The sequence below is a fragment of the Pipistrellus kuhlii genome, unplaced genomic scaffold, assembly GCF_014108245.1.
Source record: "Pipistrellus kuhlii isolate mPipKuh1 unplaced genomic scaffold, mPipKuh1.p scaffold_m20_p_18, whole genome shotgun sequence".
Classification (NCBI taxonomy): domain Eukaryota; kingdom Metazoa; phylum Chordata; class Mammalia; order Chiroptera; family Vespertilionidae; genus Pipistrellus; species Pipistrellus kuhlii.
In genome coordinates, this window is record NW_023425493.1 from 13,254,488 (window position 1) to 13,270,464 (window position 15,977).

At 41.9% G+C, this 15,977-nt stretch overlaps 1 long non-coding RNA gene across 2 annotated transcripts in view; it reads right to left on the bottom strand.

The window, feature by feature from the left end:
• Positions 1–263: 263 nt before the first annotated feature.
• The window catches only part of LOC118721221, a 37,045-nt gene continuing 21,331 nt past the window's right edge, over positions 264–15,977 (bottom strand). Inside the window, exons 3-4 of one of the 2 annotated variants that reach the window (XR_006741942.1) lie at positions 11,070–11,157; positions 264–516 (exon numbers count right to left, since the gene is read on the bottom strand). This is a non-coding gene — a long non-coding RNA (uncharacterized LOC118721221). Of the gene's footprint in view, positions 517–8,063; positions 10,487–11,069; positions 11,158–15,977 lie in introns of those variants that run through there. The other variant, XR_006741941.1, reaches the window with a different exon arrangement.

The window sequence follows — 15,977 nt, forward strand, 5'->3', positions numbered from 1 at the left end:
CAGGGGCAATGTGGATGAAATAACACACCTTATCAGTCCACAGTTACACCGCACCACATGTGGCAGAGATGGCGACTACAAGGCTCTAAGGAGAAAAGTCCACACTTTTGTTGCAAAGTAACCCATTGCCTAAGGACGAGATCTCTACAAGCAAAACAGAAGCTCGTGTCAATACACTCGCATATGAGAGTCAAGGTTCCATGGCCCTCCTGGAACAGCATTTACGCATAGTGAGGAGGAATATCCATCCCTTGCAACAGCCAAGGGAGGAGGCACAAATGGGGGAAGGCAGATGGGGACCCAAGTTCAACATAATCTCCCTCCCGAAACAGCTTCCCGGGTCCACGTTGGGAGAACTCACCCTGAAAGAGCTCAGTCTGCATGGAAGGCGTACACACTCGTGGCTGTCCACTTACCTGGGTTTGTTGCGTTGGCCCTCCAGCTATTCATTTCTCAAGATTTTCTTTAGATCGCTGCCATTCACCTTTTTGACTCCTCTCATGGGGTGCAAGCCATCTGCAGATTTGGGGAACAAAACAAATGGACTTGAAAAAAACCTATATGCCTCCTTTGAATGACACAATTCTAGAGCTTTGTTCCATGTCTCCTCCACACCACTTTGTGCTCAGGAAAGGCAACTGATGGAGGACACAGCGACAAGGCTAGCCCTGTTACTAACATTTGTGGAAGGGAACTAAGTGAAGCTAAGAAGGCCACTGAGACCCATGATACTGGGATGGCTTCTGTGGAAAAGCGGGAGACAGACCAGAAAAAGTTGGCACTGTGTTTCCCATTTTTTTATGACTCCAGGACTAAATCCCACCAGCTGTTGCTCTTCATGCGGTATCCTTTTTATCTTTGGTTTAAACCAAATCGGATCTCACAAAAAGTTGGTTTTGTTCTCAATCTTCACTTTCTTTTTAAGGTTCTGAATCTTAGTAATTAATCTCAGTCCATATCACTTCATATAAGAAGTTGGTCCCAAAAGACACTGGGTAAAAAGCTGGTGTTTGCTTAAAACTCAACAATTAGAAAATAAACAGCCTGATCAAAAGACATACATGGAGTTGGTGCTTAACTTCAACAAAGAAGATATACAGGTGGCAGATTAGCATATGAAAAATGCCCCATCATAGGTCATCAGGAAATGCAAATTAAACAACAAGGAGATACCACTACACATGGATGAGAAGGGCCAAAACCCAGAACACTGACAGCACCAAAAGCGGTCATCCCCCCAGCAAGGATGTGGAGCAACAAGAACTCTCACTCACTGCTGATGGGTGCAACCACGTTGGAAGGCAGCTTGAGAGTTTCTTACAAAATTAAGCATATTCTACCTTAGGATCCAGCAATCATACCCCTTGGTATTTACTTATGCCCACACAAAATCCTTCTGTGTTTGTAGAAATTTTATTCATAAGTGTCAAAACCTGGAAGTAATTAACAAGTTTGTGGCACATTCAGATAATGGAATATTACTCAGCACTGAAAAAGCAAGAAAGGAAACAAAAAAAAGATAGAAAGGAATAAATTAATTAATTAAAATAAAGAAATGAGCTATCAAGCCAAGAAAAGACATAGGGAAAAGGTAAATGTATTATTACTATGAAAAAGAACTTTAAAAAGCTACATACTATATGACATTCTGGAGAAAGCAAAACCATAGGGACAGAAAAGAGATTAGTGGTTCTCAGGAGATGCAGGGGGAGGGAGAGAAGACAGGCAGAGCACAGGATATTTAGGGCAGTGGAACTACTCTATATGATACTATAATGATGGATGCATGTCCTTATTCTTTGTCCAAACCCACAGAATGAACACCAAGAGTGAGCCCTAATGTAAACTAAAGACTTTGGGTGATAACGGTGTGTCCATGTAGGTTCATCAGCTGTTAACAAAGGTACCTCTCTGATGATGCTGATAATGGGGGAAGCTATGCATGTCTGGGGCAGGATGTATATGGGAACTCTCTGTACCTTCCATTTCATTTTGCTGTAAATCTAAAACTACTCTAAAGAAATGCATTTTTTAAAAGCTTATAGTTGGCAAAGGTCATCCAAGGAGAAGAGAACAAGAGATAAGTCCCTGGCTGTCTCCTTGGATGTGAAAGAATACTTTTCAAAACACAGCCTGCTGTTCATTTGCAAAAAAGTATGGCCAACTCTCAAAATCCTTCAGACACACTTCTGTTCAGTTCCTTCCAGGTGTCTTACTAATTCTAAAATTAAGTGCAGGGATTTAGGGGGTGAGGATTATATTTCTGTTCATTATTAAAGAACCTTCCTCTTCTTCTCTATAACCATACACATTTCCAACTTAAATCTTGAGTTAAAATATTAACTGCCCTCAAGGAAAAAAAAAAAGGCATCCCAAAGAATAGCCATTTAAATTTAGCAATTGCTGCACTTTCCTTTGGATTTTTCCGAAAGGTTTGCACATCTTTTCCGGCCTTACCCTTAGCTCCAGTCTCTCCCTGCCATCAATATATGCCTGAGCAGGCAGTTCTTTCTAAGGGCAGGGCAGGCAGGAAAAGCTTCCATCAGCTCAGCAGGAAACAAAAGACTCTGTCCCACCTCCTTGCTTGACCAGCACTCTCCCCCACCCCAGCATGGAAAATACAGCATAGTTTCAGAAAAAAATAAGGATGTGTTGGCTGAGAAATACTTCAAGGGAAAGCAATGGAAGGCTTGGGAGCACTCATATTAACAGACAGCCATTCTGAAATCTGGCCTGACTGAACCCTCAGAAGGAATGAAGAGTCACCAGTAGAGAAATATGAGAAGTATGGTCATAAACTTAAATCCTAAAACTTACACTTTGCAAGAGGCTTATCTAAGTTGCATTTAGTTTACTAACAATTGTTTAGTGCCATTTTAGCAAATGCCCAGTGCTATTGCTACGGTGCTGGCAACTATAAGACTCCATGCAATATGAATGCACATTATAATTCATATTGCATGGAAGCTCTGATTTAGGAGAGAAGTAACGAAGGCCTAAACTATGCCCCAAAAGTCTGACTTCATCTTCAACATTTTGCACTTATGAATTATCCACATTTGGGAGCTCATGGAGTTAGAGGATTGAAAGGGGGAGAAGAAGAGAGAAGAGAACCACAGTGCCGACAGAATAAAACACACCCTTGGGTCTGAATGATACCTTTGAAATGATGCTTAGGTACCTCATTTCAAATTCATTTGCTTTTGCTCATTCCCAGATTATCAGAAAATACGGATCCTCTTTTCTCTCTCAAAAAAATTATTCATGACACTTATTAAAACAGTAAGGCAGACTTCATCAGGGAACAATTAGAATAGAAATTAGGATTTTGCAAGTTTTGCATTAGGGTTCTGTAATAGGAGAGAACTTTTAAAACTCTCCATGCCCGCCTTAGCTTGTTTGGCAATCAAATAGAGCATTGGCCTGCAGACTGAAGGGTCCCGGGTTGGATTCTGGCCAAGGGCACATGCTGGGGTCCTGGGCTCGGTCCCCAGTAGGGGGTGTGAAGGAGGCAGCCAATGAATGATTCTCTCTCATCATTGATGTTTCCCTCTCTCTCCCTTCTCCCTTCCTCTCTGAAATCAATAAAAATATATTAAAACTCTCCATTACCCATGTCACATGCAGACCACTTAAATGAGAATCTTGCTGGGACCCAGGCATCCAAGGGGACCATGAATGCAATACTCTGAATGCAATGTGGAAAAGTGGGATGTGTAGGAACAGAGGGGTTGGGGTTTATGGTCTGTGGATAGAAAATTACTAAGAGGAAACATCAGGAATAAGGGGGATGCTAGCTAAATCAACTTAACAAAGTTCTTGCTCTAGGCCAGTGATCAGCAAACTCATTAGTCAACAGAGCCAAATACCAACAGTACAACGATTGAAATTTCTTTTGAGAGCCAAATGTTTTAAACTTAAAACTTTTTCTAATGCCACTTTTTCAAAATAGACTCGCCCAGGCCATGGTATTTTGTGGAAGAGCCACACTAAAGGGGCCAAAGAGCCGCATGTGGCTCGCGAGCCGCAGTTTGCTGACCATGGATTTAGGCAGACCAGGGTGATCAGACATCACCTGGGACGGTAGGGAATGAGGAAATGAATCCTATATTGAAGGTGACCAGGAAGCACCTGAGCTGGGAAAAACTTAGCAAGGAGTGGGAAGGTTCTGTTAAATCAACTTGACTGAATTCTTGTTCAAGACAGACATGGAGATCCAAAAGTGGAGGAGGCCTAGTTGGGAAAGGAATTCAGAGGAATTTGACTCAAGTTTGGTGAAGGAGGGACTGTCACTTCCAAAACTCAAACTGTCCTGAGAATAAAGAAGCAGAAATTACCATCCATTAAGGCTCAACTATATGTGGACCTAACTTCATGCAAACAAACATTCACCCCTCTCTCTAGGCTGAACAACCGTCTGGGAGGCAAGTGAAGAGAGAGCAGGCCCTGGGGCCCCACTCTGCACGCCCCTTGCCTCCTCAGTCTCCCTGTCTTCCACGTTGATCTGGATTCAAGGAACTCTGCAGGCAAATGCAGTTCCACAGGCCCCTTCGCAGGCCCCGCACCTGCTCCAGCTTCCCTGGCAGCTCACCCTCTTCCCCCTCCTAGTCATGCCGGGCTCTGGGGAGACCCCCTCACGTTCCCCCCGACAGTGTGAGTTTTCCAGCTCTTTAATTCTGCCTTATTCTCCTCTGTTCTTACAACCAAGGTCTTCGCTGCTTTCATTGTGTTTTCAGGTTTCGCTCTGATGCCTAAATTAATAATAATGGGACGGCCTCTTGGCTGTTTGCTTACTTTTCTTTCTGCTCAGTTTCTCCAGGTTGAATATTCCTCCATATGGGTTGTGTGCTCATCTGGCTTCCCTTTTTTGAGTCCATTTTAAAGAAGCAGAGCATTTTACACATGGTTTTCACTCTAGAACTGGGTAAGTTGGGGAGGTGGGTGTAGGAAAGGAAATTGCACCCAACATCTGCCTGGATGTGAAGCTGAGGGTCATTACTGACTTTAGCTTTAAATCCGAGCTCTAGAAATCATCTCTCTCTCCTTCTCTCTCTACCCCTTAGAGACCCAACCTTTCCCCCAGATAATCAATAACCTCTGGGCGGCAGAGGAAAGGCAGCCTTGGCCCTGGCTAATGGTCTGGACCTCTGCCGGCTAAAGATAACATCTTGACCTAAGTTACATTTCAGTTCCTCAGCCCTAAGGTGGAACGGTCCCTGGCTACTTTTCCATGAGTTGGGACAGAGGGACATGGGAACAGACCTCAGAGCTGTCCGCAAGGCCTGGAGAAATGATTCATTACCCAGACCTCCAACCAATCGGCTCCCAGCACGACACTGCATTCCTGATCTACAGCATCGCATGATGCTGCCCTACATGATCTGCAGCCTACACATGGAGTTCCAGCTTTTGAGCATTAACTTCCCATTTCCTGGGTGGCACCATTCCTAACAAAATAGCCAAACTTTCTCCACTGCAATTCTCATGGTTCGTGGGTGGCCTTGCTAGCACCCGGTGAATGAACTCTTTCTGTTTGATTACATTCCACATAACTACTTTCTCATTTCTAAAATGGACTAATAAATGTACTAATAGATGGTAGGCTCAGTGCCTTTGTCCCATGGACTGAATGAGCCTGCCCTTCCAACTTGCTGGTGCTTATTTAATAATTCTCCAATGGGCCAATCTCTGTTGTTTGAGGAACTCGTGAGAGGCTCTGTTGAACCCAAATACTTTCTTTCATAGCCTGATAATACCTGAAGTTTCATCTCTCTTAAAGAGGAGTCCTTTGAAGGTTTTTGTCGGTTTGTTTGTGTGTTTTGTTTTTTCAAATTTGAACCAAAAGGATGATCACAAACTGCTCCTGGAAAGTTCACATATGAAAAAAATGATTGGTGCCCTTTTGGATGGGAGACTCTTGACAGAGAGAGAGAGCAAGATAAATGAGGAGCTGCCAAGTCCTGAGGTGGGGGTGGATGGACAGCTAGATGGGGGACCAAGGACTGTTTCACAACTTTGCCTGAAAGCAGCTGAGCTGGGGAAAACAGGCATTCCCACCCACCCCCTAAGATCATTTCTCATAGTTTCTTTTCCTCCCTATTCCACAAGGATTTGTCAAGAGCCTAAAGTTCTGGCCAGAGTACAAAGAGAAAGAAATGAATCAGAAAGGCAAAAGTTAATCAGTTATCAAAACTCAATACCTCTCTAGCCACCACAGAATATAGCCATACAGATCTTGCCTTTAAACTTAAAGCATAAAGTAGAGACAAAGATATGAGGGAGGAGGGGCAAATATATATACACATATACTCACATAGAGTAATACAAACTGTGTACAACATATATATATGTGTTTCTCCCCAAATGTCTCTTTATACCTTAGACTATAAACTTATTATATATACACACATACATAATATTCACTACATAGAAACAAGTCAAATTAATAACCTCACCATCATAACTGATCTGAACCTCATAGGCTAGTCCAGCTTGGTTCTCTCTTAGATTTCTTGACCAGGATCTATCCTTCAAGTCTCTTATCTTTTCCTCATAATTTTCTTACCTTTTGTTATTGTTTGTTTGGACTATTTATTTGTTTGTTTTGGGTGTCTTCGGCTTTTTTTTCTTCTTTGCTTTAACATTTTTTTCCCCCCACTTGGTCATATTAATTTGAATCTTAACAGTGTTCATGCTCTCCTTCAAGTTCTGTACTGAATATTTTAGTTTACAAATCTCAGTTTTTAGTTTGGAAAATGTTTTTGTTTTGTTTGCTTATTTATCCTTGAATTCCCTTAAGTAGTCTTATTTTCTTCATTAAAGTCAGTAAATATCTTCCAGGCTTCTCTACATGTTTGTTTGATCTTCACCTATTTGGCTAGAAGTGTCTTTATCCATGTTATCACTCTTTCTCCGCTCTCTGGGGCCTCTCCCAGATGTTGGAATTCCCATGGAGCCTAAGGCCTTCATTGCTCTGAGCTGCCTGCCAGCCCCACCGCTACTTGGGTCAGGACTGATAACCAGGTTTAGAGTTGGGAATGGTGGGGAAGTGGGATGAAATCACTAGTGGCCCCAAATCCTCTAGAAATCTCTGGGAACTGATTATTGAAACCATAACTCTGTATTTTCAAGCATCTCAAACGTAGGGTCAATGATCTGGAGTTGAGTACGGAGTTTTCCTCACCGTCTGAGTGGTCCTGCACATGTTCTTCAGCACACAGGCTTCCCTTCCCTGTCTGTAAAACGAGATTCAGCCATACTGCCCCACTTGCCTCCCAGGTGTGTTATAAGGATCCAGTGAAACAGTAACCACTAACTGCAGACCTGGAGCTGTCTTTGTGATTGCTATTATTCCCAGTCCTGGCTCCTTTTCTTTCTTTAACTAAACTTACAGAATTGGAAGAGGCAAGCACTTGGGGAAAAAAATGACAAAATACCTCCAGCTTCTGGAACCCTACAAACAAATCAATCAAAATAGATTTTTCACCGAAACCGGTTTGGCTCAGTGGTAGAGCGTCGGTCTGTGGACTGAAAGGTCCCAGGTTCGATTCCGGCAAGGGCATGTACCTTGGTTGCGGGTACATCCCTGGAAGGGGGTGTGCAAGAGGCAACTGGTCCATGTTTCTCTCTCATCGACGTTTCTAGCTCTCTATCTCTCTCCCTTCCTCTCTGTAAAAAATCAATAAAATATATATTTTTTAAAAAATAGATTTTTCAAAAAACTACTAACTTTTCTGTTCAGCACTAACTGTAGATCAGAAGGCAGGAGAAAAACAATGAAGCTATCTCCCTTCCTACATACAAAACGGGAGGTGTGGCTCTTTTGGTGGCAAGTTTCTGGTTCAAGCCCTGTGTTGCAGGCTGGATTCCTGGTAGGGGTAACAGGGGGCAGATTGATGCTTCTCTCCTTTTCCCTTTCTCTCTCAGTAAAAAAAAAAATCAATAAAAAACATTTTTAAAAACGGAGGGGCTGTGGGAGAGAGGAGAGGATAGTAATTAAAGGGATGAGAGAGAGAGAGAGAGAGAGAGAGAGAGAGAGAGAGAGAGAGAGAGACACTACAGTTCACCAGTTATCATTTCCTTGACCTTGGGCAAGCTGTTTTATCTTCCTAAACCTACTTTCTCATTTCTAAAATGGACTAATAATGTACTAACTTTGTCATGGGAGTTTAGTGAAGATAAAGTGGAATAATAGCATGCCCTACATAAAATTTGTGAGACATAGTAAGTGCCAAATAAATAGGATTAAAGTGTATACACACATATCCCTTTCCAGACTGTTTACACTACATGTGTTTGATTTCCATAGGCAGACTGGCCTTTTCTCAGTTTTGTCATTTATACTGCCCCATCCATGACTTGCCATTGAAGGGGGGAATAATCCCTCTCTTGAGTTTTAAGTGGCAATAAATTCTTCAATGGGCTTGAATAATGTGCTTTCCTCTGTGCAGAATAAAAATAAAGTAAAATTAACATTCCCATCAGCTGAACAGGTGCCCCGGAGAGACCGGCAACTGTCACGTGCCATCGTGGGGACACTGACAAGCAGGGACAGAGTGCCCGGGGCAGCACGGTGTCTAATTATGGAATCTTTAATTCACGGCCCCTTTTGGCAGGGAAGGCCCCCAGCACAGATTGGTGCGGACAAATAAAGCTTCTGAATCTTAGCACTTGGCTCGACAGCCAAGGAGGCTTAGGAACACCTGCTCGGCGCTAAGCACCAAGCATTAGAGGAATCAAAAGAAATTAGAGAGGTGGTCCCTGCCCTTGAAGAGCTTATGGTCGACTCCATCAACTTATTTCTACGTGCTGGCCTTGGTATATATTTGGATTTTTGCAGAACCTCATTGTCAAAACTTTACATTAGTCACCCTCTTCATTTCAAAGTTTATGTGACTGTGAGGCCTGGAGAGTTTGTGTGGCTTGCTCATGCAGACAATTCTATTGTATAAGGGAACAGAATAACTAAGGATCGTTTCCAAGTACAGACCTACTGAAGTTCTTAAAAATCGTACTGAGTTCCTCTGAGTGCTTCAGGCATGCTGATGGGACGTGTGACCCAGTTTTTTAAATCACATCTTCTTCCTTTTCGCCAACACACAGAGTTAGAAGAAAACTGGCTTAAGTAAAGAAAAGGAAGCCTCCAGGTGGCGGGGAATGTATGGACCACTGGGTCTCTGTCAGCAGCAGCCGCCAGGCAGCCCCGTCCTTCCCCTCATCCTTTCCCTGGTGGAGGAACCGCATGGAGCTGGTCCCCACTGACACCCTACAGAGGACCATCCTTGAAAGAGCCTGGGAAAGAAGGGCAAGCCCCCTGAAGTTGGATCTATTTGAGGAGCTTTTTGGGCTGAAGAATTAGAAAAAGATAATTTTATTGCAGAAACTCATCCAAAGCCTTCCGCAGGTTTTACTTCATTTCATCCAAATGTCCAGACCAACATTAACTGCTGGTCCTCAGAACTCCCCTCACTGCCTCTCACTGGGCTGTAATGAAGTACCCGAAGCATTGAATGATTCCTGCAAGTGGTCAGACGTGGGTTCCTCACTTACTGATTCTGTTCCTTTCAACAGGTTACCCAGCCACCCCCACCAAAGTTTCCTTTTATGCGAAGTCAGGATCACAATTCCTCCGAAGGGTACAGGACAGTGCCATGCAGAAGTAAAGGAGAGAGACGGTCAGGAGTGGTATCCACCTCTGGTCCTGAGTTTCCAGGTGACCTCCCCTGTGGTGACTTCCTTTGAAAGAGGTTCAATTCTGGGCTCCTTAACAGAAGTGTGAGGAGACGTTCAGGGCAAAAAGACTAACCTACATATTCACATAGCACAACAGGGAAGCCATGAAATTATTCCGTTTCCAGCCGCATGGAGAATGTTTAAAATCACTTATGATAGCAAAAGGGGAAGAAACAGAAGTATTGCAAGGTCTTACAATTTTTGTGTAAAGAAGAACAAAATATAACTGGGTTATCTTTTCTTTTTCTCCAATTAATTTAAACGACAAACAAAAAGTCCATTTTGACACTCAGAGGTGAAAAATATTTTTCTCTCTCTACATTTCCTGCTGTATTTCCCGTTAGGATGTAAAATCTTGGAAATGACATTTTGGTTTTCCCAAGTGTTCACCTCATTCAAAGCAAATTAGTCAGAGAATCACAACCTGCATAAATCCATCAGCGTCGGGGCCCAGGGATCTCAGAACACGACTGGGCTGAATCCTGAGATAAGTCCTCATGCCAGAAACGCTATTATTTAGAAGGACAGCAAAAACAACAATCGGAGATGACATCAGGATGGTGAGAACATTGCACTCTTCTTCCTTGTGCATCAGAAGAAGCTAACATCTGCTCATTGCTGGCTAACAGGACAATACCGGAGCCTGGGAAATGTCTGCTTGGCTCCAGCACGCATACTCTTCTGCCCTCTGGGGAAAATTCCCTCTTCACTCCATGGCTCCAGAAAGACCATTGGCATGGCACGCAAACACCTTCTGGAGATGGCATGGAAATATCAGTCAGTGAGCTGAGAACAGATAAGGATGTGTTTTTACACTTGTGGATAAGTAGATTCTGTTTGGAGCATGGTGAACCCTTCTGTCAACAGGTCCTTTCTCAATTCTTAGCCTCTGACTTATTTAAGGACATTACAGAGACTATTTATTGGTCGGGGCAGGGAGGTGGGGGAGGGAAAAGGGGCTTGTGTGCAATTAGGTAGAAGAAATTGGCAAGAGTGCAAGACAGATAAAACCGAAGAGATGAGGCAAGGCCAGAGGAAACATCTGGAGGCCCTGGCAAGGGTCCTTTTCGGCTCCTCGCCTGAAGTAGCTCCCTATTTACCCTCTTCATTGTTGGCCAGAGTTCTGTTTTTCCTGCTATTGCAGATTTCTCTAAAAAAAAAAAACAAGTAGGATGACAGCAGACATTGGCATTTTGCTTCTAAAACTCACAAGATGTCCTCTCAAATCTCACCGGGCAGATTCTGCTTAAATAATTCACCGCTAGTGGAGGGCTTTACATAAACTGCTCTGACACATACCGGGGTAACTAGTCAGGATTTTCCTGGGGTGCTCATACCTGGTTATAGATCTCAGAGAAAGCCCTGCAGCTGTGTGCCTCAGGTCTGACAATGCTGCCTTTTATATTCAGGAGCCAGTACATATATCTGCAAGGTTCAGAGAAAAGAGTAGTTTAAAGAACTTATTTATTTTATGATGGTAAGAATATTTTTCCCCTCTAACAAATGTTTAAGTGTGTAATACCTATTGTTAATCATACAATAGATACAGTGCTTTTTGGAACTTAATTGCCTTGCTTACCTGAAATGTTATTCCCCTGCGATTAGCAACCTCCAATTCTCTCTCACTCCAGCTTCTTGCCACCACTATTCCTTTCTTTGATTCCATGCTTGTGACTATGTTAGACACCTCATATAAGTGGAATCCTGTAGTATTTATCCATATGTGACTGATGTATCTCACCAAGGAAAATGTCCTCATCCAAGATTCATCCATGTGACTTGGAATATGGATGTTTCGATCAGTAGAATCAAGTCACATCCATTTCCTACCACAGCTTTCTGAGCACAGGTAGGCCCTCCCATGCTCATCCAGCTGGTGGCCTCAATTCTTGCAGAGTCAGGCTCCAATGCTAACCCTCCGTTTCCAAGGAGAATTCCATAGAAGTGAGAAGTTTAGTTAATATACCACAGACACTGCTATAAAGAAAAAGCTTCAGGTGCCTTATGACTTACTTTCTCTCTCTCTCTCTCTCTCTCTCTCTCTCTCTCTCTCTCTCTCTCTCTCTCTTCTCTCTCTCTGTCTCTCTCTCTCTCTCAAAAAGAAAAAATCTAGATATTTTTGTAATCCTTGTCTCTTCACTCCAATTTCTGTGGACAATTCACTCCTAATATGTAAATTCCTAACATATATAAACATAGGTTTTTGGTGACCACATTAATGAAGTGGACACCTTATTAACAGCAAGAAAAAGAAGAAGGTACTCCTGGGGATTTTAGTTGTAAATATTATCACATTATGCTTAATTACACAATGGATCCAAGATAAATCTTAGACCTATGTATCTCTTCCATATACTGCAAGACATTTTCTTACAAAATGCACCTTATCCCACAAACAATGGCTAATCATAAGTTATTGAACCAAATCAGGTCTCAGCAAATTCCCAATACTCTATCTCATTGGAATGTCAGCACTTAAAAGAGAACAGAAACAAGTTACATTGGCTTATACCTGAAAATCTGTTTTGGAGATCAGAGATACTAACTTTAGTCATATTTGTTGTAACAGCTCTTGAGCCCAATTCTTCCTTTGTATAAATACCATCTTTATAGAGGTCATTCTGTGCAAATGTATTTTATTGCTGAAAATTGAGTAATGTCAATAAAATATGTCAGTCTTCCTCTTTAATCAATCAAAATGCCTGAGAAGCCCTAGCTGATTTGGCTCAGTGGATAGAGCGTCAGCCTGAAGACTGAAGGGTCCCAGGTTGGATTCCAGTCAAGGGCACATGCCCAGGTTGCGGGCTCAGTAACCCAGTAGGGGACGTGCAAGAGGCAGCCAATCAAGGATTCTCTCTCATCATTGATGTTTCTCTTTCTCCCTCTCCCTTCCTCTCTGAAATCAATAAAAATATATATTAAAAATGCCTGAGAAATTAAAAAAGTATTAAATAACTATTAAGTTATCTTCTTTCTCTGCTCAGTCACAGTAACTTTAGAAAACTGGCATTTTTATTAAAACAATTATTGCTTTACTCAAAAATGAGTGGAAATTGAAGATGGAAGATCACCCTGGATAGGACCCCAATAGGACCGATGATGTAATAACCGCTGGGCACAGATAAGCTAGGTCTTCCCAGTCAGATACAAACCCCATTTACTAACAGCTCCCAGTACTGACTGCTTACCCTGAACTAAGCAATGGTACTGATATACATTATTTCACTGAATACTAACCTTAAACGTACAAGAGAGACACTGTTGTACACATTTTGAGATGAAAAAAAACTGAATCCTAGTGAGGCTACCCAACTTGGCCAATTAGTAAGTGACAGAGCCAGAATTTGTACCAGAATAACAGTGGTTCTCATCACAGCAGCCTGCTTCTCCAAGGCCAAAACTATCTTCATGACACTAACACATTTTCACTGTCATTCTCTCCTAAGTATACAGTTTAGTTTTCCAAAAGCTTCATGCTGTGTGTTGATGGCAGCACTGAGGCTAATAGTATGTGAGTTTGTGTATTCTTGTCCTTAAAAATTTTACCGATTTTAATTTGTAACATTTGTTCATAGAAATAACCCACATAAACAAAGCTCTCTGGGGTCTTCAGCAGTTTTTAAGAGTATATAAAGCAGTTCTGCGGCCAGAGTTTGAGGAATGAAGCATCATATTTTACCACCTTCCAAGAACACTTCAGATTTCAAGTAATCCAGTAAAAAAATTGGTTACTGCCCTGGCTGGTTGCTCAGTGGTTAGAGCATCAGCCCACAGACCAAAGGGTTGTGGGTTCCCATACCTCAGTTGAATGCTCAATTCCCAGCCCATTCAGGGTATGTGAGAGGCAAGTAACTGATGTTTCTCTCTCTCTCTCTCTCTCTCTCTCTCTCTCTCTCTCTCTCTCTCTCTCCTCCATCCCTTCCACTCTCTAAAAAAATCAATGGAAAAATATTCTCGGGTGAGAATTTATTTTTTTTTAAATATATTTTATTGATTTTTGTACAGACAGGAAGGGAGAGAGATAGAGAGTTAGAAACATCGATGAGAGAGAGTCATCGATCAGCTGCCTCTTGCACACCCCCTAGTGGGGATATGCCCGCAACCAAGGTACATGCCCTTGACCAGAATCGAACCCGGGACCTTTCAGTCCCCAAGCCGACGCTCTATCCATTGAGCCAAACCGGTTTCGGCTTGGGTGAGAATTTAAAAAAGAGAGAGATCAACTGTCAAAGATGGTGATTGTGGAGACAATATGAATTATGGACCCTGCACTTAGACATCTCTGCTGAGAACCATGGACCCTGCACTTAGACATCTCTGCTGAGAAACATGGGTTTGTCCTGAGTGGATCCTGCCTCCCTATGAGCCTTGCTTTCCCCTTGTGAGGGAGGGGGTTTCTCTACAAAGTTTATAATGATCCTTGTAACGGTGTCATTCTATGATTAAATATTTTCAGATGTGAACATTATTTCCCCCATGAAAAAACAATAGAATGGTGCCAGTGTGTTCATGGCACTATTCTATGATACCACATTTAAATAAAATTGAGTAAATTTTCCAAACAAGAATTACAAGTATTTTTCTTTATATTTTTCCAGATAAAACACAGATGTTAATATGTGTCTGGTGTTCTATTCATTTTCTTGAGAAGTTCTGATTTATCATAGGAACATAATCTAATTCTAGGCTGATTTCCCAAAGGGATTAGTCAACATTTATTTTATTTTAATGCCTTTTAAATCTTTGGGTTCATAAAATCTTACATCTTTCAATTTGAACCAAATCTTGATTTCCTAGAAATCCAGGTTAATGTCAACAATCCCCGAGTCCTTAAAATGTAGCTGATAATTTGTGGAAATTCGAAACAGATTGATTGTTAGTGATCATGGCTTTCCCACATGGAGAGCCATATATTTTTAGCTTTGTTGATTCACATATTTTAATGAGGAAAACAAAAACAAACTTTTCAGTTAGTCATCAAATATTTATTGAATACTTTCTGTTTTATGATACTATAATGTTAATGGGCTAATTTATTCAATTCAGCTAATCCCTTGAATCGAAATGGTGGAAATTATTCCTTTGTTTTTTCCTCCAGACCATCATTATTTACAGAGAATGCATTTATATTCATCCATTCATCCTCCAGTGTATTTCCACTCCAGCTTCTAGCAAGCTGTCCAAAAATGGCATTAGCCACAAATAAACACTTACCATCATCACCATCGATATTGTCACTGAGGGAGCATAGTGATCTGGGAACGTCCTGAATGGACTATGCTAAGGCGGCATTTAGGTCTGTCTCGTTCATTTGTGTTCCTCTATTCAGGGAGGAAGAAGAGTGAGAAAACCATGGAAAAGAAGACAAACGCATAGCCAGGCCTTTCCGACATTGTGTTTAGAAATAGCCTCTAAAGTTCTTTCTCTGAGAATTGGTAAAAGCCTGGAAGAGGAGGGGAAAGTAAAAAAGAAAAACACATAAAAATGTAGAAAAGAAAGAATTTGCAAATCAGAATGCAGATCATTTGAACAGAGAATCCTAAGAGAGGACCCCGGCTGAGGGGGGAGAGGAGAAGGAAAAGGTAAGGAAGGAGCACTGACCAGAGGCTTCCTGGGAGCGGACAAATGGACGGCATCAGTCACAGAGCTAAACCCCCAGGGTCTGAATGCCAGTGTCGATTGCTCATTCAAAGTGAGGATTCTTTGGTGTAATTATAACGCCACAACCCCAGAAATCTTATTTTAGACTTCTACAACTCTCTTATATAAACTTTTAAATAATTTTAAATAGAAGCTGAGTCTAAAGTCAATTCTTCCAGGTGATTTTGATGCAGTGGTCTAAACACTTGAAAAATATTGCAGACATCGCCCCGACATATTTTTAATGTCATGTTATGTTTTAATGTTTGCCACATTCCATAAACGTTAACCCTCCACAATCCAAGTCTTTACCATAGACCCTAAAGTCTCACATTAATTTCAAGGAAATAGTGTGTGTGTGTGTGTGTGTGTGTGTGTAGGTTGGTGCAGAAGGTGAACTATTCAGCAAGTCCCTTCAACTTTGTATCTCGTGTGACTTTGTATTTGAACTGATCTCTATCTATCTGCCTCTGGCTTTATGGGAGGAAAAGTACATTTCCTAAAGTGATAGGTCTGTGTGAGGGGAATTAGAGCATCAATGAGGAGAGATCACCTGACAGCAATTCAAAGTGATGACTATTTTTATTTCCTGAAGGTAAACAAGC